The 21,989-nt window shown below is 38.3% G+C and overlaps 1 gene segment (V, D, J or C); it reads left to right on the top strand.

Moving 5' to 3' along the window:
• LOC130083254 (Ig kappa chain V region Mem5-like) overlaps nt 1–21,989 on the top strand; it is a 97,929-nt gene that overhangs the window by 1,168 nt on the left and 74,772 nt on the right.

The raw sequence follows: 21,989 nt of genomic DNA on the forward strand, positions 1-21,989 counted from the left end.
AAAATAAATAATTTGTTTATTTGAAAAGGGACAATGTACACTGATCAACATTCAGAACAAATGTAAGCGTACCCGAGTTAGCCACAGGCTAGTTTTCATCGGCAGTCCCCTTGCCAGATGTTATTAGGCATCCTCAAATAGTAAACTGTTATAATACAATAAAATTCTTTATACAATAAACAAAAGGTAAAAAATTAGACAAACAATCGAGTAAACAAGACGAGCAGATAAAATCTAAAAATAGATGATAATAGATGATACAGTTATTGTTGGTGGATGGGACCAGCGTCAGTGTTGACAGTGTTGATTTTCAATAAGCCATTTCTTAACATTAATCTTAAATGAGTAATAGGATGGGCACTCTCTAACTGATGGTGGTACTGAGTTCCATTCAAGGGCGTAGGTTTAGGGGGGGACGCTAGGTACTAGTCCCAATCAATATTTTGAGATGACAAATTTGTCCCCACCAATATTTAGCAAGCTCCTTTGAACTGCTATTTTGATATTTGCGCTGCATTTGGATCGATTCCAACGGCCAGGACGACGACAGTACAAGATACGCCGTAATTTGATTGGCGGCGGGGTCTCTGACAGGCAGGCTACACGCGCGGGCCGGGACTACTTTTTGTGCTTGCACTCACTGGCAGCGAGCGGGTGGTGACGTGTGTGTGTGCGCGCGTGACGACGCCGACGGTAAGTTACCAGGGCTGTCTCTCTGCCTGCCATATACAAAGGCCAGAGTAAAACATTTTAATATTCCGGTTTTTTGCCCCTTTTTGTACTTTGTAGATCAGCTATGTCACCCAAGAAGAAGAAAGGGGACATACGAAGCTTTTTCATAAAGCAGAGTGTAAGTAGGCAAAAATAACTAGCAGTAGTAGTGACTGACCAGGCTTTCAAATGCAGATTCTAGTGGAAAATAGTATTAACTGGTGATCCTGGTTACCCAGGATATTGTTACAGTTAAACCTAGCTTGAAGCTTCTGCAATCTTTCAAGGTTAGGAGCATTAATTAGGGGTGTGCAGCACAGATAGACTCAAAGAAATCGCACTATCATGATAGAATGCTATGTTAGCAAGTCACTGAATGTTAATTAGCCTACCTTAACTTAGAATCTTGCCGTCATAAACAGTGGATCATCTGAGACATTTTTCGTTTCTACATTCTGTTTATGTAATGTATTTGTGAGTGTAGCCTACTTGCTTAGACACATGTGCTGGAAAAACATGTTGGCAATGTTAAAAAGGCAAAAGTTAACACTGTTGGTTATTCAAATATAATAAATCATTATTTGATTGATAATATCCAAAATAACAATATCTGGTAGGAGGGTTAAACTTGCTAGCCATAGGATAGACTACAAAATTAATTAACCATTTTGTATGCAGGAAAGACAGCATCAAACCACAACAGATTTACATGTATTCATTTAGCAGACACTTTTTATCCAACGACTTACAATTGAGAACAATAGAAATGACAAAGGAAATCACCATTAAAGCACTGTTACTTATCTTACAACAAAATAATTCCCGGCTGGGGGGGGGGGGGGGGGGGGGGGGGGGGGCGGGGGATTGGGATTGGGGGCGGGGGATGTCCCCACCAAAGCTGAGACCAAACCTACGCCCATGGTTCCATTGATGTGATGCCGTGAATGAAAAGACGGCCTGACTGAATGCAGTTGTTTTGAGTGGAAGTGTGCAGTCCCTCCTAACTGCACCTCTTGTAACTCTGTTTGCAAACAATTTAAAGTTGACAAGGCCAGACAAAGGCGGAGGAGCTAAACTGTGCATGATCTTATAAACTAAGCAGACATTTCTGTTTTTTATGAGGTTTTCCCAACTAAGCAGTTTATAATTCTTTAGAATATGGCAATGATGGTAACGAAATGGCCTTTTGTCTAGAGTTTTAAGTGCTTGTTTGTATAATGATTTCAGTGGTTTTAAAGGGATTCTCCACTTTTTTTGGAAATAGGCTCATTTTATAACTCCCCCAGAGTTAAACTTTTGAGTTTTACCGTTTTTGAATCCATTCAGCCGATCTCCGGTTCTGGCGGTACCACTTTTAGCATAGCTTAGCATACATCATTGAAGTGGACAAGACCATTAGCATTTCTCCAAAAAAAATGACCAAAGAGTTTCGATATTTTTCCTATTTAAAATTTGACTGTAGTTACATTGTGCACTAAGACCGACGGAAAATGTAAAGTTGCGATTTTCTAGGCTGATATGGCTAGGAACTATACTCTCATTCCTGCGTAATAATCAAGAAACTTTACTGTCGTACCATGAGAGCAGCAGGCGTAATGATATGACGCAGCGCCTGAAAATAGGCCACCTTCCGTCAACATAACCAACGTGACAACCTGCCAGAGGACATATACTTTGGTTCTGATCCCGAACCGTATCTATTTGAACCGGAATACACTGAAGATGAGCTTTTGGAACGTGAAAGCCAAGAAAGTATGGCTGAACAGACTGCGACAGAAAGGAGTAGGAGAGCAGATTTGAACTGGTGGTGTAAGTGTGGGCTTGTCAACCAATGCTGACCGAAAGTGAGTGCCTGTGTTGTAACGAGTGGGAACAGGTCTTGCCATCAATGGCAAGGGTCGATCTACCTGATGAGGAAGTGGCATGTGTCGCAACATCCGAGGACTTCTTAGCGATGCTGCATCCTGCCGTGGTTGATTTTTTTTACCGGTTAGACAAAATAAACTGGAAAAAACGTCCCATGCCGAGTGGACCTGACGGCCAGCTATCGTTAGAGTAAGTGATTCCAGCAATCATTACAATGCATGAGTCAAAGATTTAGAATGCATCCTGTCAGCATGCATTTTCAAGCTTATTTTTATGATGTGCTATCTTCTCAGTCAATACAGCTTGGTGTCGTACCGCATTTTTATGGAGTGGGCCCTGAAGGGAGATACTTTAGAAAGAGGCAACCGAAAACCATTGCCATCGTGTGTGGTTGGTGCCATTTGCCAAAAATATCCATCAGAGTCAGGAGTTTATGTAGGATTTCAAGAAGCAGAAGATGCAATAAATATACTATAGGTACTGTTACTGTTCTGTAGGCTTACATTTCAAGTGCTCTGATTTGATGGCTTCTTACAGTTCAAAGATATTTTTGCAATCAGGTTGATTAAAAAGATTATATTCTGTTTTATATTGCACAAGCTTGTGTGATGAGTGCGAAACATGTGTTCTTGTGCTTGTGAGAGTTATGTTATCAGTAATTACATTAGTCTGTTTAGACATTTACTCATCTGACTGTCAGACTTTCCCATATTATTAACTCACAGATGTGAGTTGTCATAATTTGCCAAAATAAAGCTTTGCTTTGAAAATATGTGAAGCCTTATTTTTTTTTACATGACCTACCAACTTATAGAAATATAGTACACTGTAAAAAATGGCTGTGAAATCTACAGTTATTTACTGTAGATTTCACAGTAACATTACTGTATAATATTTTTACAGTAGAATATTGTAAAGTTTACAGTAAGACCTTAAAAATCACAGTAGTCCAAGCATTACAGTTGAAATCACAGTAGCCAAAGCATTACTGTTAAAAAAAATCACAATTTAGCCACTATAGTACTGTAAATAGTAAAGTAAACTACTGTAATTTTCCTTTTTTATATATATATCTTTCTTTGTACCCCTTTCACATGCACGGCCACAGATTATTGTTGTTCAGAATTCATTACCGGAATATGATATAAATACTCGATGGTGAGCTTTAAGTAAAGGTGTAATATTAATAAATTAAAATGTGTTATTTTAAACGTGTATACTTGTACTCTGATGCACCTGCTGCATGAGCTTTCTATTCCATACAATATATATTTTTAATGAATTCGCATAAGATTCCAAGAATATGTTTTGTTTGTTTGTTTTGTGACTGTAAATGTGTCACAAGTATGACCTGTGTTTCTTAGTTTTCCCCGTCTCTGTGTTTTGGTTTAGTCCTGTGTCTCAGTTTTCCCGCTCCTCGTTTGTGTTCAGTTCCTCCACCTGTGTCTAGTTAATTTGCCCCAGCTGTGTCTTGTTGCCATGACCCATTCCCTGTGTATGTAAACCCAGTGTTCTCCCTCACTCCTGGTTGGTTATTGTATGTGTTGCGTTTACATGGTATGTGTTGCATCTCCTGAGTGCTTTGTACATTAAATTCCTGTTAGAAGTTATTCCTCGTCTCCTCGTGCTTCCTGCCTACACCAATCCGTGACAGAATAACCGACCCAAAATCAACGATGAATGCTTCGATGCAGCTGATGTTGCTGGAACAAGGCCAGCAATCTCTCGAGGCTCACACCACGGCTTATCTCGACCTGGCATGCCTTAGCTCTTTCCCCGATCGCTCATTGAGTGTTTTCTTCCACACTGGCCTCAATGCAGAGACTAAGGCACACCTACCCGGTTTGGGACCTCGAGAGAACTTTGAGACTTTCGTCGAGTGGGTGCTTCTCCATAATGGGTCGCCATTTACCGTCGGGCCCTGCGACACTCACGGAGAGGAAACCACCCATCCAGAGCCAGTGCACATCTCGCCCGCCCAGCCTGAGAATCTGAACGCCGCACTTGTGTCAACTGTCAGGTCAGACACCGTATCCGTTTATGGCCATCCAGGGATGATTTCCAGCGTGTCCGAACCCCCGCTGATGTCTATACGTGCTGCCAAGTGGGCCATCATCCCAGAGTCACGTCCCGCCGAGACCAGCCCTCCAGAGTCACGTCCCGCCGAGACCAGCCCTCCAGAGTCTCGTCCCGCCGAGACCAGCCCTCCAGAGTCTCGTCCCGCCGAGACCAGCCCTCCAGAGTCTCGTCCCGCCGAGACCAGCCCTCCAGAGTCTCGTCCCGCCGAGACCAGCCCTCCAGAGTCTCGTCCCGCCGAGACCAGCCCTCCAGAGTCTCGTCCCGCCGAGACCAGCCCTCCAGAGTCTCGTCCCGCCGAGACCAGCCCTCCAGAGTCTCGTCCCGCCGAGTCAAGTAAACCTCGTCCCGTCGAAGTCCAGCCAGAGACCGCCGTCCGTTTATGGCCATCCAGGGATGTTTTCCAGCGTGTCCGAACCCCCGCTGATGTCTATACGTGCTGCCAAGTGGGCCATCATCCCAGAGTCACGTCCCGCCGAGACCAGCCCTCCAGAGTCTCGTCCCGCCGAGACCAGCCCTCCAGAGTCTCGTCCCGCCGAGACCAGCCCTCCAGAGTCCCGTCCCAGCAATTTAATGTGCTTTGTACATTAAATTCCTGTTAGAAGTTATTCCTCGTCTCCTCGTGCTTCCTGCCTACACCAATCCGTGACAAAATGGGTGTTAACAGGGCCATAAAATATTTGATAAGCCTTATCTTAAACTTCTCTAAAGTCTCCCCTGACATGGTCTAACAATATAGGCTTCATAAACGTATAATTTTTTTAGATATCATCCTCAGATTTGAAATGAAGCATGACAATTGGTTATAAGTTCCAATAGTATATTCACATAATTATGTATATTAATATCAAAATATTAATATTTGTATACATTTAATAAATATATTCTTAATTCTCTTAACTCTTGTTTTTATTTTTGAGCTTATATATCTCAATATTAATAACATCTGATTAATTTTGAGTTTTGAACTTGAGCCAAAACTCTCAAGCTGTCTAAATGTATGTTGGTTATGTGTCTATTCACAATGACTTATGAGCAGAAACCTCTTTATTTTGGGTAGGCTATGTCATGTGCATTACTTGCCAAAATTGGGGCTGTCTGGTTAACTCATAAATATGTACCATGGGATTTTTATTTTACAAAAATCAGTGTTAAATATTTTTTTCTTCGGAAACAGGAGAGATAAACGTGCAAGTTTCCAGAGCTGTTTCTGAGCTGCAGGGCGAAATCAAAGTGCCCGCAGAGTGGGCGGGGTGTACCCAGTCTAGAAAGCTCTAGAATCTGTGGGAAAAAAGCGCGAAAGAAGCAGCACTTGAATTTCTGACTCGTCGTCAGTGACAGAAAAGCTCTGTTAATACTCAAATTTACGTTACTTTACACACGGCTTTGTCTTTATATTTATATTTATGTCTTTGTATTTATTTTGTTTTCGTCTTTGTGTTGATTTCTTTCACTTTTGCCTGAGAGGAATTCAGCGAAAACGTTTCCGTGAGAGCTCCGACGGAGACGTTTTAGCAGCCTTTAACGTTAAGCTCTGTTAATAACAGACTATTACTCAAATTTACGTTTGTTTATACACGGCTTTGTCTTGTGGTTGTATTTATTTTGTTTTCGTCTTTGTGTTGAAATCTTTCACTTTTTGCCTGAGAGGAATTCAGCGAAAACGTTTCCGTGAGAGCTCCGACGGAGACGTTTTCACAGCCTTTAACGTTAATGCTACAGGTACTATTAACTACCTAGTTATTCTCTGCCTCTGCATCAGTCAGGAACAGCACAGTCACAAAAACTTAAGTTATGTGGAGTAACGTTACTCTCATCTTTAGTAGCCACCTATAATGTTGTGATTGCTATTTCAGATTGCTTGCTATGCCTGTATCCCTTATTGTTTTTCTATCACCAAACCAGTTACTGCTGCTTAAAGGGATAGTTCACCCCAAAATAAAAACTCTGTCAGTAATTACTCTCCCTCATGTTGTTCCAACCCCGTAAGACTTTCGTTCATCTTCGGAACACAAATTAAGATATTTTTGATTAACCCTCTGGGGTCCAAGGTGTTTTTGGGGTCCTTGAGATGTTTTGACATACTCTGACATTTGTGCTTTTTTCAGTTGCTTATAAACATATTACTGGCAAAGGTGTAATTACACTCTATTTAGCACAAACAGGGCTAACATAATGTGTTATCAACATGTATGTACATGTTTGTATTTTTGAGAAAATATTGTTTATGCGTGGTTATTGAAAAAACTAAAACTTAAAGTTTCTGAAATAAGGCCACAAAACACATACTAAATATGTGTCCACAAGACTTTTGACTAATGGATGTTGTCGCCTAGAGTTTTTTCTTCAAAATGATCTGAAAATCATCCTGCCTTATCATTCACATAAAACAATAGATTGGTTTAAATTTAAAAATGACACTTTTTGTTTGGAAAGGCAATATGCGCAGGGGTGTGACCTGCTGTGATTCACACCTGAGAAGACAATGGGCCCGTATAATGAGCGCATAATAGGGCTGCATACTAATGACCCTTTCATTCAGGTGAGCCACAAGAATGACAATATATATGCCTATATAATACAAAATTGGTTCACAGTTCCAATTATTTATTTATTTTTCAAATTGTGCTTGCAAATTGTATAATATCAAATGTAAAAATTTCTAGTAATTGTGCAGTTAATTATCATACTGTTTTTACAGAAAGTTTGGGAATATATCCCAAATGTGTCACTAATAAAACACAATACAAATAATTTAAAGAGGAGGCTTATATTGAGCTTTTAAGATTTACCTAAGATTTATTTATATGTAGCCTACATATATTTTTGCTATTTTAATAAAAAGGTTACAATTACAGCAACAATTAAAATTTTAACTATATTTCAAATGTAATCTTTCTTTGTATATACTAAAGTATACATTTTATCATACATATTTCACAGTTGCGGATTAATTAGTTTGAATATAGCCTACAATCGAACAAACACTATAATAACATCTAGCAAACAAGGTTATTTGATGTGGCAGTATTTTACAGTAAAAACGACATCTTGTCTTTCATATGTAACATCGTTTTTATGATTAGGACATATAAATGTTAATTTGCAGTTTAATACGTTGCTTATACAAAAATATTTTATTTCAACATATTTCAGTCGATTTTTACTCATCTCAGTATTGGAATATAGTTAGGTAAAAGCTGTTCATTCATTCACACACAAAAACGCGATTCAAACAGTCTTTTTGTTTACAGACACTATTTCATATCGCGATTAGCACAAAGCACTTGAAAATAAAGAATGTACCTATTCCTCGGCTGGATCCGTTGCTCCTCCAAATGAAACTACCTGTACTTCTGAGGTAATTCTTTCCAGGATTATTATTAAGATAGTACCATTATTCCTCACAGCGTCGTAAATCTGAGTCTCTTTCGGTGGGTTATCCAGCTGATGTGTGGGCGTGGATCGCCTCAGAGCATTTGTGTTTGAATAGAGCGCGCGGTCCGTGGGCGTGGTCAAATTAACTTTAATGAGCTGAGACGAGAACGACTATCATCCCTCTCTTTTCGTACAGATTACATAAAATGAGAAAATTTGTTTTTTATATAAATTACTTCATTTAAAAGAAGATAATTCAGGCTTCATGCCTGTGTGTCTGTATACCTGTTTGACTGAGTATTTGGGTAACACTTTAGAATACTGTATCTTACTTACTGCATAACTAATAAGGAATTATTGAAGAACTAATAGGTAATTCTTCATTAACTACTTCTTCACTACTGTTAACTACTTAGGAAGATGTGTTAACTAATCAGTATGTTATAGAATTTTATGATTGTGTTAAGTTACAGTTAGTTAATCAATAACTAATTAATTCTGGCATACCTCCTGAAGAACTACCATTAATTATCTACTAATTAAGGTTCAAGAAAAATAACTAAGTAGTAACTAATGAACAGTCATACAAAATTAACCTAGATTAGTTTTTATATTTTATATACAGTACTGTGTGTGTCTGTTTTCCTCAGCATATTATGCCATTGAGTAAATTCATGTATTTTAGGCAACAACTGAGGGGAACTGAAAATATAGGGAACTTATTAGTAATTAATAAATAATTATTAGATAATTCTCCAGGAATTATTTATAATCTGGAACAGTATTCTAAAGTGAAAATACAGGGAACCCATTAGTATTTAATAAATAATTATCAAATAATTATCCAGGAATTAGGCTACTTATAACCTGAAACAGTGTTCAAAAGTGAAAATATAGGGAATTTATTAGTAATTAATAAATAATTATTAGATAATTCTTCAGGAATTACTTATAACCTGGAACAGTATTCTAAAGTGAAAATATAGGGAACCCATTAGTAATTAATAAAGAATTATCAAATAACTATCCAGGAATTAGGCAACTGATAACCTGAAATGGTGTTTTAAAGTGAAAATAGGGAACCCATTAGTAATTAATAAAGAATTACCACATACTCCTGACTCAAATAAAACTTACTGTTAAAAAAACACTATTAACGTAATCACCTTTGTAAAATACACGACAATGACTCGTTTAAGCTACATGATATCTTCCTTTATTTCAGATGATATTTTGTTTTAACATGTATACTGCCTACATTTAAACTTGTTTAACAAACATTTATAATCAAAAGTTAAACCTATAAAAGTAATTCAAGTTATCAACTGTTCTCGCGTCTCCACGGTAGTGTTGCTGGATCTCTTGCGGGAGCTGGGCTCGTGTTCGGCGGGGAAACTGCTTAACTTCAGACCGCCGCCCTGCGTTTCACTGCCCATAAACAAACAGTGCACAGCTCTAAGAACTTATTTAACATCTGATGTAAATAGATTTACTATATTTATGAATAAAGTAATTTGTTTTATGCAAGGGATCAGGCGTTTCCATCACGCAAAAAAGACAGACTCAGCTAGGCTTACTGACATTGCGTCCTTGTATGTTGCCTTGCATAAAATAAAATCATTTACAGCACAGTAATGATTTTACAGATTAAATAAAACGTACACAAACCTGTTTTTCGCAGAAGAAATGCACCAAATCGGCGGCGCTGAGAACTCTCCAGAAGAGGATGCAAATGCCCGCGCTTTTGCATCACCAAATCACTGTAAAATGTAGGCTACCATGATATTGCCGGAACTTGAATGGTGCAAAATAAGTTTAAAATGTATAAGAACTAAGTATAATAATATGCTTTTTACCTTTTAAGTACTTTAAAAAATAATTACCTTTGTACTTTTACTAAGGTAATTTTGAAAATGGCCTAATTATAATTGTACTGGAGTAATATTTTATTGGGGTATCTTTACTTTTACTCAAGTACTTGATTTGTGTACTGCATCCACCACTACAATGCTAAAAAAAAACTGGATTATTGTAGTGACTACTGTGTACGACTGTTCATTAGTAGTTACTTCATAGTTATTTTTCTTGAACCTTAATTAATAGATAATTCATGGTAGTTCTTCAGGAGGTATGCCAGAATTCATTAGTTATTGATTAACTAACTGTTACTTAACACAATCATAAAATTCTATTACATACTGATTAGTTAACCCATCTTACTTAGTAGTTAACAGCAGTGAAGAAGTAGTAAATGAAGAATTACCTACTAGTTCTTCAATGATTCCTTATTAGTAATGCAGTAAGTAAGATACAGTATTCTAAAGTGTTACCAGTATTTGCAGAGTTACAGTTCATTTTTCTGACGCGTTTCAGAATGGACTTCACTGACAGAGAGAACGCAGAACGCGCATCATGTTTATTTTTCTTTATTAGGCGAAAAGCACAACACTTTGTTTTTATTATGAGGTTCCACAAAAAAAATACAAACTTAACAGGATCGAATGATGTACAACACTTATATGTAAGATCAAAATCAACAGAGTAATTTGAGTCTCTTTTGCACTGATAAGGAAAAAAGTGAGCTGGTATCGCCGGCGAGACCGCCGACCCCAGAGGGTTAAATCTGAGAGCTGGATCACCGGCTTCTTAAGGGTTTGAAACTGGCCGGCCCAAAAGTTATTAAAGACATCGTTAAAATAGTCCAAGTGACTACAGTGGCTCAACCTTCAGTTTATCAAGCGACGAGAATACTTTCTGTGCGCAAAAAACAAACAAAAATAATGACTTTATTCAACTATTCATTTCCTTCTCTGTGGGCCTCGAGATTTAACGTAGTGTAACAGCGCAGCGCTTCTGTGTTGTACGCCCAATAGTGAGCCTACGTGTGATGTACAACACAGAAGCGCTGCGCTGTTACACTACGCAAACTCTCGAGGCCACGTCAAGCTAAACTCAAAAGTTGGCAGCTCTGCATTGGTCGATATCGATAATTATTTATATTTTTTATGACCAATTTACAATAAGGACCAGGAGAAAAATATTACATTTAAACATTTTTATTTTAATCCTAAAGAATTAGTTCACCTCAAAATGAAAATTTACTAATAATTTACTCACCCCAATGCCATCCAAGATATCCATGTCTTTCTTTCTTCAGTGGAAAAGAAATCAAGTTTTTTGAGGAAACAATAGCAACTGACTGAGTTGGTTGCCATTGAAGTCCATTAAATGAAGATAAAATTTTCACAATCCAAAAAACTTAATTTATTTTCCACTGAAGAAAGAAAGACATGGATATCTTGGATGGCATTGGGTTGAGTAAATGATTAGGAAATTTTCATTTTGGGGTGAACTAATCCTTTAACCTTTGTAGTGATAATCAGATGGGTAGTTGAGCCAGCTCTGGCATGTTGGAGTAAATTAACTAGATTGTAATTTAGTTAAGTTCCCCTCCATTCTTGCATTCAAACAAAGGAATAGTGTTTTGAATTGATTAAATCATTGACTCTGATTCGCACATGCAGCGTTTTTTTCTAATGAATAAAGAAATGCTTTGTTTAGGACATGTGACTCGAGACAACATCTCATGAGTCTGGCCGAAGATTTACCAGAGAACAGCCCCTTAGGGGTCTCCCCTGATTTGATCACCTCACAAACAGAGCATTGTGTAATGAGTGGGTCGATCCACAAAGGAATGCCTGAATGCTGACGGACAATTACCCATTCCAACACACACACACACACACACACACAAATCTTTCTCCAATATCCTCACTGAAAGACATTTAACCAGATGTATTCGATGTGTTTTTATGTGTGTCTGTTTGCCCATGTCACATGGGAATAACTATGATTTTATCGTAGCATAAAGTGAATTATAAATACCTTCATTATGCATTTTGAATATAACTGTATATTCCTCTTACGATAACGTTCTTACTACCTGTAGAACACTCGTGGCGTGAACAACGCGAATATGCATATAAATATAAAGTAAAGTGTATTTTTGATCAGTTTTACTCTCATTCAAGATCGAAGTGTCTTTGGACTGTAAACCCTCCCCACTCACACACAGAGATAACGAGCGTGCGCTCTCAGACAAAGAGTAATAAAAACTGAATTCCCGCCTGTGACTTCCAACTCTCCGATTGGCCAAGCCGACAGGGAGAGGCTGGATTTCTCCAAGGTGATATATGTCGGCACGCTCACTCCAACTCCCTCTTCCTGAACGCTCTCTTCCTACTCGCTCTTCCTGCTCTCTTCGATGTTTCATCATGTGACTCCTCGTGCATCTGGACCTCGCCTTAGTGTGATGATCCATCGTTTCTCTTTTTGTCGTCTTCAAGTTTATTTTATCTTTTTCGAAGTCTCCTCTGTTCATTTCTTCTTGCGAGGAAAATGAACACACCCAGACCTCAGCTGGCAAGCTTCACCTCCAAGGACATTCAAACAGCGCAAACAGCGTCCAGCGCAAGCGCGCGCTGGACGACCCCGAACGCTCGGCATCCACATGACCGAGAGAGACACATGCCTGCTTCACATCAGCCACCCAAAAGAGCTTTACTCGTGCAAGTACCCGTTTTACTATGCTTTCCAGGTTTAAGATCTGTTGACTCTTGTTGTCTCAAAGGTTCTGTGTCTGTGATGAATTTTGCCAAACCAGAAGATCTCTCCCGATCTTCTTACTCTCTCTCTCTCCCTCATTGTTATCTTCCTCTCTCATCCAATTTATTTCGTGTTTGTAATGTTTTTCGTTTTGTTTGTTTCGGGTGTATACTGTACATATATATATATATATTCTGTGTGAGTTGTAGTTCAATGTATTATTAGTCCCATTATTAAAGCCATTATATTCTTGATTGCTTTCTGTCTAAAAAAGCTCATAATTTACAAGTCAATGAAATGATTGGTCTAGCTACAAAGCTTTACAAGTTGTTACTATTTCAGTAATCTAAATTTTATAAACACAAGAAAATTAATGTTCACGACCAGAAAATTGATATTTCTTGGAGTTTATAAAAAGGGATAACTTTGTTGAGAAAATGATAAGTTAATCTTACGGCCGTTTGCAGGACAAACCGATTGTTTGATAACTAAATTAATTCCCTTAAAGTTATCTCATGTAATCGATCTGTAATGAGACCATTGATATATGAATGAGGAATTATAATTCGTTATGATTTATCATTCATATATACGATCGATCTATTTTCAATTTCGATAATTTAACTGTAACATGCAAGATATTAATCATATGATTAATTATTAAAATTCCCTATAAATAATTTGAGCTAATTAAGGCAAAACTCGATGTTGCTACACAAGGTATAACATTAAATCTGATAGTAAATTTTGGACTAAAAAAAAAAAAAAACGCTTCAGTGCGCCGACGCACTGGCGAAGGTTAAGAGGTTAAACCGTACAGTCAAAGCGCTCAAGTTCAAGATGTTAACCTTCAAGACGGTCGTGATGCAAATTCAACTTCGCGATTGGTTCGTCACGATCGAACTGAAGGACGCATATTTTCACATAGAAATATTGCCACAACACAGGAAGTTCCTGAGGTTCGCTTTCGGGGGCGAAGCGTACCAATTTCGGGTTCTTCCATTCGGCCTAGCCTTGTCACCCCGCACATACAGTAGGTACTCAACCAGAATGCCTATTACCGCCGCGACTCGTGCCGCGGCAAATCCACCGCGGCAAAAATAAACTAGTCGCATTTCAAAGTTGTTCGCGAAATGACCGCCAGGTGGCGCAAAGGGGGCATTTAGCAAAACAGCCGCAATTGCCGCATTTTGAAACGTAAGTGCGGGGCTAATAAGTTGAAACTGCATGTTAAAGTAATAATTGTATTATTAATTAAAGACAGACAATTTGGTTAATGTTATTTAAACATACGATCATACAATTTATAGTATAGCCTACATAGTAGGCTAGTAGCCTATAGGCCAGACGTTTATTTGTACGAACTATTATATATCTCTGTTTGTAGGCTGTTTATTAAAAAACACAGCACAAGGTCTTGAAAAACAAAACAAGAATGAGACTGATTGAATATGTAAAAAATAAAATTTAAATAAACAAACGAAACAGAATAGAACAAACTTTTAGAACAAAAAAAAATAAATAATAAAAATAATTGAGCCTATAACAGATTCGGTTAAATTTAAGAAAGCAAAATGTAATTAAGTAAAAGTACATTCTAAACAGAATATAACAAACTTTTAGAGCAGAACATTTTAGGCTATTAATCAAAAGTTAAAATAGGCCTATCTCGCAGTCAGTGAAAATAAATTAGGTGCAATGTCGCTAAACTATTGAGGAATGAGAGGAGTGAAGAGCGCTTCTCTCGTGTGCGCACTGACTGCTGAACAACCGAACTTCTGGGTAATTCTCAGTGAGAAAAGTCGTGGTCGAGTGGTAGAACTTAGGTTACAATCATTTAGATGACACGGGTTCAAATCCCGAATAAACCCGGTATTTATAAAATACAATTTCCGTTTTACACAAATGAACAAATAGGCTATCATCCAACAGATTGACTGAATTTATATCAATCTGTATAATAATTCCAATCGTAATTTCAAAAGAAGTTCTGTTAAAAAAATAGAAAAAAAAACTTCATGGGATTTTAGGCTAGTGGCTACAGAAAGAGGTTGTGTAACAAGGTGCGATTTGCTGGTGGGGGATTTCCCCCACTGAAAAAAGTGAAACTACTGTGTCGTTCATTTAAAGTGCATTTTTATATTGGCCTAAAGTGAAAATCACAGTTTCTGATTTAAACCTGTTTTGTTCAGTTTTCCTTAAAGCAAATAACAAACACAAAAAAATTATACTTTGGACCAACTTAAAAAAATTACTGTAATTTGTTACAGCTAAATTTATTAGTTTTTCTCAAGCTATATTTTTGATTTGGTTTAAACTTTAAATTTTAATTTAATATCAATCAAGTTATTCTGCTCAACAAAAAGTTAAAGTAACACTGAAGCAGTGTTAAAGTTAATGAGATAATTAATGAGATAAGTAAGTGATTAATTGAGTCATGATTGAGCATTATTGAAGACACCTGATGTTAACAAGCAGAATCACTGAAGGAGAAAACCGGAATTTTTATGTCACCGTTATGGAGATCAGTCTGTGTTTTAGTTGGGCTCTTGACCCTTATATCATTAACTTTAGATGTTGTTTGGCTGCTGTACGTGAGTTATAACAGCCGGATGAACAACTAGAATAGGTGATCTGAAGGTGTTGGTTATGTTTTAACAATCATTATTTCACAATCATTTGACCTGAATCACTGAACTCATATTGAGTCCAAATTAGGTTTACTTTATTAATTATAGCAGCACTGGCCTTGTGCAGCATAATATTTTTGTCTTTTACAATGAAATCCAAAGATTTTTTTTAAACATGTCTCATGTACAAAAAATAATTTATTGATTCTATTTCGTTTTTAGACACACAGACATCAAGAATCAGCCTGTGAATCGTATCAATGGTGACAATAATAAGCATGTTGCAGTGCATTCTGGGTGCCACCAATCAAAACTCATTCATGGCTCCCAGCATGCATTGCTGCATGAATAAATAATGAGCTTGTGTTCAGAGGTTATCTGTTTGTCACCATTGCTGAGATTCATACGCTAATTATTGATATCTGTGTGTGCCAACATAAGTGGTTTTGAAGTTTGCTTTTTATTGAATTGATAATTTGGATTTCATTGAAAAGGCTAAAAAATATTATGCTGAACAAGGCCAGTGCTGGTATAATTAATAAAGTAAACCTAAATGGGACTCAATATGAGTTGATTCAGGTCAAATGATTGTGAAATAATGATTATGTTAAAACTCAACCAACACCATCAGATCACCTTTTCTAGTTGTTCATCTGGCTGTTATAACTCACGTACAGCAGCCAAACAACATTTAAAGTTAATGTTTTAAGGGTCAAGAGTCCAACTAAAACACACACTGATCACCATAACGGTGACTTAAAAATTATGTTTTTCTCCTTCAGTGATTCTGCTTGTTAACATCAGGTGTCTTCAATAATGCTCAAACATCACTCAACTAATCACTTAATTATCTCATTAACTTTAACACTGCTTCAGAGTCATTTAACTTTTTGTTGAGCAGAATAACTATTTTGATTGCTATTAAATTAAAATTTAAAGTTTAAACCAAATCAAAAATATAGCTTGAGAAAGACTAATAAATTTAGTTGTAACAAATTACAGTAATTTTTTAGGTTGGTCCAAAGTATCATTTTTTTCAGTGCCCCTCCACACAGTAATCAAAGCCTAATTCACCAATAGACCATTTTAAATATTTTTTAAATATGCAACACGCACGTTTAAACAACAAACAATACAATCTGAACCGGCGCTTCTGCTCCTGTATTGAGAGATAACATGCAGCGCGTTTTAGTTACGACCCTGGTCCTAGTGGCCTTGGTTTAATACATTCACATCTTTTCAAAATGTCACAAAGCGTTTTGAGATGTTTTTGAACGAAATATTGAAGTTTATAAGTGTTTTGGCACAGAGAGTGGCGCTACGCCTTATTCTAAAATCGGGTTTTATTCTGGCGTGTTGGATTAGGCCTAGAGGTCGACAAACGCGGCGGCGCTTACACTTGAATTTATTTTTTCTCATAACAGCTAAAAGAACTTAAAAGGCTAGCCTACTCCGTAATGTTTGGTCATACAGATAAAATATCATCTTTTAAAACTGTAAAAGGTCTACAATAGGCTAACGATAAAACGTTTTCTCGCTCATGTGAGCGAACACACTGGAGAAACAAACGTTTGGCCATTGCACAGTGAGTAAATTCATGGCCGAGTGGTAGAACTTACGGTTCGATCATTTAGATGACACGGGTTCAAATCTCGAACAAACTTGGACTTTTGTAAATTTTATATTAGCCTATTAATGCATTTTATATCCTATTATTAATGCAGAGAGACTTGTCTAGTTCTAAAACTCTTATATTTATAAAATAAAATTCCATGCATTTCCATTTTACACTGGAACAAATAGTATCCACCAGAATGACTTTACATCTGTATAATAATACCAGTCGTCATTTCAAAAGCAGTTCTGTAAAAAAATAAAAATAATAAAAAAAAAATATATATATATATATATATATAGCCTACTATAGGCCCTATATATATTTTGGATTCCCTACATGGAGTTTTAAAACATGGTTTTAAGCAAGGTTTGCCAGGGGGGGACGAGGATTTCCTTCTGGTCTAAACATGCCTGCTTCTGCTGAATTATTTTAATCCCCACACCGCCTCCCTCCTCAGTAATCAATGCTATAGGCTACTTCACCAATAGACCATAACAAATATATCAAATAAAGATATGCAACAGGCACGTTTAAACGACAAACAATAAAATCAAAACCAGCATTTCAGTTACAGTCCGTTCGTGGTTCCAGCGGCCTTATGCACCACGGCTTTTCAAAATGTCACAAAGCGTTTTGAGATTATTTTGAATGAAATATTGAAGTTAATAATTAAGTGTTTTGGCACACCCACACCAAGTGTCGCTATAAATTGTTCTAAAATCGGGTTTCTGACGTGTTGAATTAGTGTTCGACAAACGCGGCGGCGCTTTCACTTGGATTTATTTTTCTCATAACAGATAAAATAAGTTAATCGGCTACTCCGTATTTTTGCCTACTAAATCGTTCAAAACTGTAAAGTTGTATTCATATTAGGCTAACAACAAAAATTTAGTTGTCGTCTCGTCTCTGTCTCCGGGAATTGCGCGTCACAAAAATGAACCGAAAGCCACTTGCCTCAGCTCAGTCACGATAAGAAATCGACTATAGGCTATGTCTAAAGCATTTAAATGTCTAAATATTTAATAAATGTTTTCTGATTATGTACTCCATCTGAAACTGAGAGGTACAGAGCATCTACTTAAACATGTTTAGCTATGATGTGAGCCCTTCCCAATGAGGAAAGGACAAGGCAAGGGGGAAAATCTCGCTCTAATTAAATGTAGGCTAAATCGCCCTGAATTAAAATGTAAAAACAGATCAAATAATTTCTTTGTCGAAATGTTGCGATATTGTTTCATGTAAGTTCATAATTATTCTATAAATGTTATTTAGTTTAACAGCAGGACCACGAAGCACTATGGTTCGAGATTTATTTGAATAAAAAAGAAAAAGAAAAACTTATTGAAATTGAACGAATTATTGAAATGATATATTTAGTAATAAAGTTTCATGACAGAAATATCACTACATGTAGCTTACATTATTTAATTCCTTCATTATCAACAATTTATAGAGCGGTTTAAGTGTGAATTGCGACTTCTCTAAGTCAGTCTCAGAGCCTGTGGGGGGTTTGGAGGGACAGTGGTCGCAATTATCGTGCGCGCAGGACAAAAGGTGTTAATGTTCCTCTTTCATATGGAGATGTCGGATAGCCTGATGAGCAGGCAAAGGCTAAACTCTTTTAAGGATAAATCTCTCGATGTGTCCAAGGCCCTATATCTTATTAAATTATAAATAGGCCTATTGTAGTTTTTTTTTTTTTTGTATTTAAAGTTTTTTCACAGAAAATTTAAATTAAAGTGTTCAATCCAGTTGTTTCTTCTGGTTTTGTAGAGTTTTAGAATGTTTGAGCAGTGTGTAGGCTGGCTATGAATGATTGTCAACAATCTGGCATTATCTAAACATGAACTGTCGACGAAACGCGTTCATGCCACAGCAGATACAGAGCTCATAATTCGCGATCAACCTCGTTTTATTGTAAGGTGAATTCAACAAGGCATGCTGTGTCTTTGAAGTAACAAAGGCTAAATAATTTGTTACAGTTTTTTTTTTTTTGGAGGGAGGGAGGGAGACAAAATTAACTTGCCAAAAAGAGATCCAGTGCGAGAGGCAAAGAAAAACGCATGTTCTTAATGTATGTCGTTTAGGACTATTATGGTTTAGTAAGCCTAATGTTTTAATTGTTTAATTTAGCTGCAATTTCTTTGGCAATACAGATTTAAAATGTTGCAAGAATAAGATTCTGTGTTTCTTATTTTGGATCGCAAAGGAAATAAACTCTGAAATCAATGCAACCCTGTTTAAATGAATAAACTGTCCCGACACTTTATTTAAACCTTGAAATGTGCGATGGGGTTTCAAACTAAATTAATTTTAGTGTTTTACATTTTCATTTGTTTTTATATTGAAAGCAATAGGCTACTATTTAGTTAGTCTGTCATTTTGTGCCAATTACAAAATCAGTCTTTTCTGATTTGTTCAATGTATGGATCTGTTTTGAAAAATGTCTTCCGTTGCTATGGCCGGGTATCAGTGTCATCTCAATTTCATGAATGATTCACAAAACAATAATTTGGCAGATTAAAGACGAGCTTCATTATTTTAATTTTCTGACGCGATCAGCTAATCTTCCCTCATCAGCTTTGTCGTGCAGCGGCTCTACTGGAATGTAGCAAATTCATGTTGTAATGTGCCATTAATAATATTAAACAAAACGGTTGACTTTAAATAAATAAACAGTTAATGAACTCGCTAATAAACAATTGCCTATTTAAGCATCAAGAACGGTAACACATAAATTAAGTCGGCCAACAGCATAGGCTATAGTGAGATTCGATCTCGGATCGCTTGAAGCTCCGTGAGGTTTATGTTGTTGCGTTAACCACAGAGCTACCGTCCGAACGGTAATAAACTTCGTCTTATGCTAAACCCTCATTTGGTGTAGCCTAATATGTTTCTGTTTCAATGTTTTATGTTGAAATGTTTTCACTATTTATTCAATTTAATTTCAGTATTGTGATTATGAATTCGTTTCTACAATGTTTCACTTGAATTCATCTGTTACCAGCTTTTAATCGCTCTGAATGAGCCGCGGCGCGGCGGTAGATTACGCAATAGAGAGAATAAACTGACACTTTTCAAAGTCTGTGAGTGTAGCGCCTCTTAGCGGTAAAAGGCAGCAAATACACACCCGAATTTTACCGCCGCAGGAGCGGCGGCGGTAAAAATATTATTCTTGTTGAGTAACCACTGTACACAAAATGCATGGATGCAGCACTTGCTCCAATGCGACTCCGGGGCATTCGCATTTTGAATTACATCGACGATTGGTTAATTCTAGCACAATCGCGAGAGATGGTGTTTCAACACAGAGACATCGTGTTAGCTCATCTGGTTTCTCTAGGGCTGAAACTCAACACCAAAAAAAGTGTACTTTCTCCTGCTCAGAGAACGAATTATCTCGGGATCGTTTGGGATTCGATTACGATCCGGGCACAAATGTCTCCCGCTCGAGTCGAGACCATTCAGCAGACCATGACCAAAGTCAAGCTAGGCCAAGTTCGCACTGTTCGTCAGTATCAAAGAATGTTGTGTCTCATGGCTTTAGCATCCACGGTGATTCCTCTGGGGCTGTTGCACATGAGACCGTTTCAGTTGTGGCTAAAAGCCAGAGGATTTCATCCAAGAGCCAATCCTCAAAGGCAAATAAAAGTGACGCGCCGCAGGCTTCGTACACTATCTCTGTGGGTCAGACCCCGGTTCCTCGCCTTGGGTCCCACTCTAGGGGCGCCGTGTCGTTGCAGACTGCTAACGACGGAAGCCTCCCTGATGGGCTGGGGAGCGGTCTTAGATGGCCGTCCAGCTCATGGGGAACGGGAGGGTCATCAGCTCGATTGGCACATCATTTGCCTCGAGTTGATGGCTATATTTCTGGCTCTGAAATATTTTTTCCATCAGTTGAGGGGCTGTCATGTCCTAGTGCGGGTGGACAACACAGCAGCAGTCTCTTATATAAATCACCAGGGAGGTCTGTGCTCACGCAACTTGAACAGAATAGCGAGGCAGATTTTTCTCTGGGCCCAGGACAAGTTCCTGTCACTCAGGGCAGTTTACATCCCAGGGCATTTGAATGTGGGAGCAGATCTATTGTCCAGACAGACACTACCAACGGGGGAATGGAGACTCCACCCGGAGGTAGTGAAACAGATCTGGACCAGATTTTACGAAGCCGAGGTGGACCTCTTCGCCTCCCAGCAGACAGTGCAATGTCCCCTCTACTTCTCTCTGAGTCACCCAGCTCCATTGGGTCTGGATGCGATGGCGCACTCATGGCCCAAGATGCGCCTGTTTGCGTTTCCTCCAGTTTCTCTGCTCCCGGGAGTTGTAGCCAGAGTTCGCCAACAAGAGTCTTTCCTCTTACTGATAGCGCCGCGTTGGCCGAACAGAGTATGGTTCTCGGAGATAATGTCTCTCCTCGATGGCTCGCCTTGGGCGATTCCGGAGAGGAGGGACCTTCTGTCTCAGGCGGAGGGCACAATATTCCATCCCAGGCCCGACCTGTGGAATCTTCACGTTTGGCCCCTGATGGGAACCAACTGAGGGACACTGGGCTTTCGCCCGCTATTATTGAGACCATTCTAAGTGCTAGGGCTTCCTCCACTAGACAAAGTTATGCCAGTAAATGGGGTGTTTTTGAAAGGTGGTGTGTTGTACACAATGTAGATCCAGTTAACTGCCAGATTGCTTCGGTGCTGGACTTCATGCAAGAGAAATTATCAACAGGCACATGTCCTGCCACTCTTAAGGTTTACGTGGCTGCTCTTTCGGCTTGCCACGCCTTAGTTGGCGGGGTGCCACTTGGGAGACACCCTCTGCTCTCTCGCTTCCTTCGGGGAGCCAGGCGACTGAGGCCTACAGTAAGAACCAAGATCCCTTCATGTGACTTAGCTATAGTTCTCGAGGGTCTGGTTGACACCCCCTTTGAACCTATAGAATCAGCGTCTGATAAACTTCTGACTCTAAAAATGTTTTTTCTAATGGCAATCATTTCTTTAAAAAAAATTGGGGATATTCAGACTCTGTCTATCTCGCCATCCTGCTTAGACTTTGCCCCAGGAATGGCGAAAGTGATTTTGCATCCTCATCCTGATTACCTGCCTAAGGTT

The sequence above is a fragment of the Rhinichthys klamathensis genome, unplaced genomic scaffold, assembly GCF_029890125.1.
Source record: "Rhinichthys klamathensis goyatoka isolate OS25496 unplaced genomic scaffold, OSU_Roscu_1.1 h1tg000054l_1, whole genome shotgun sequence".
In the NCBI taxonomy this organism is placed as follows: domain Eukaryota; kingdom Metazoa; phylum Chordata; class Actinopteri; order Cypriniformes; family Leuciscidae; genus Rhinichthys; species Rhinichthys klamathensis.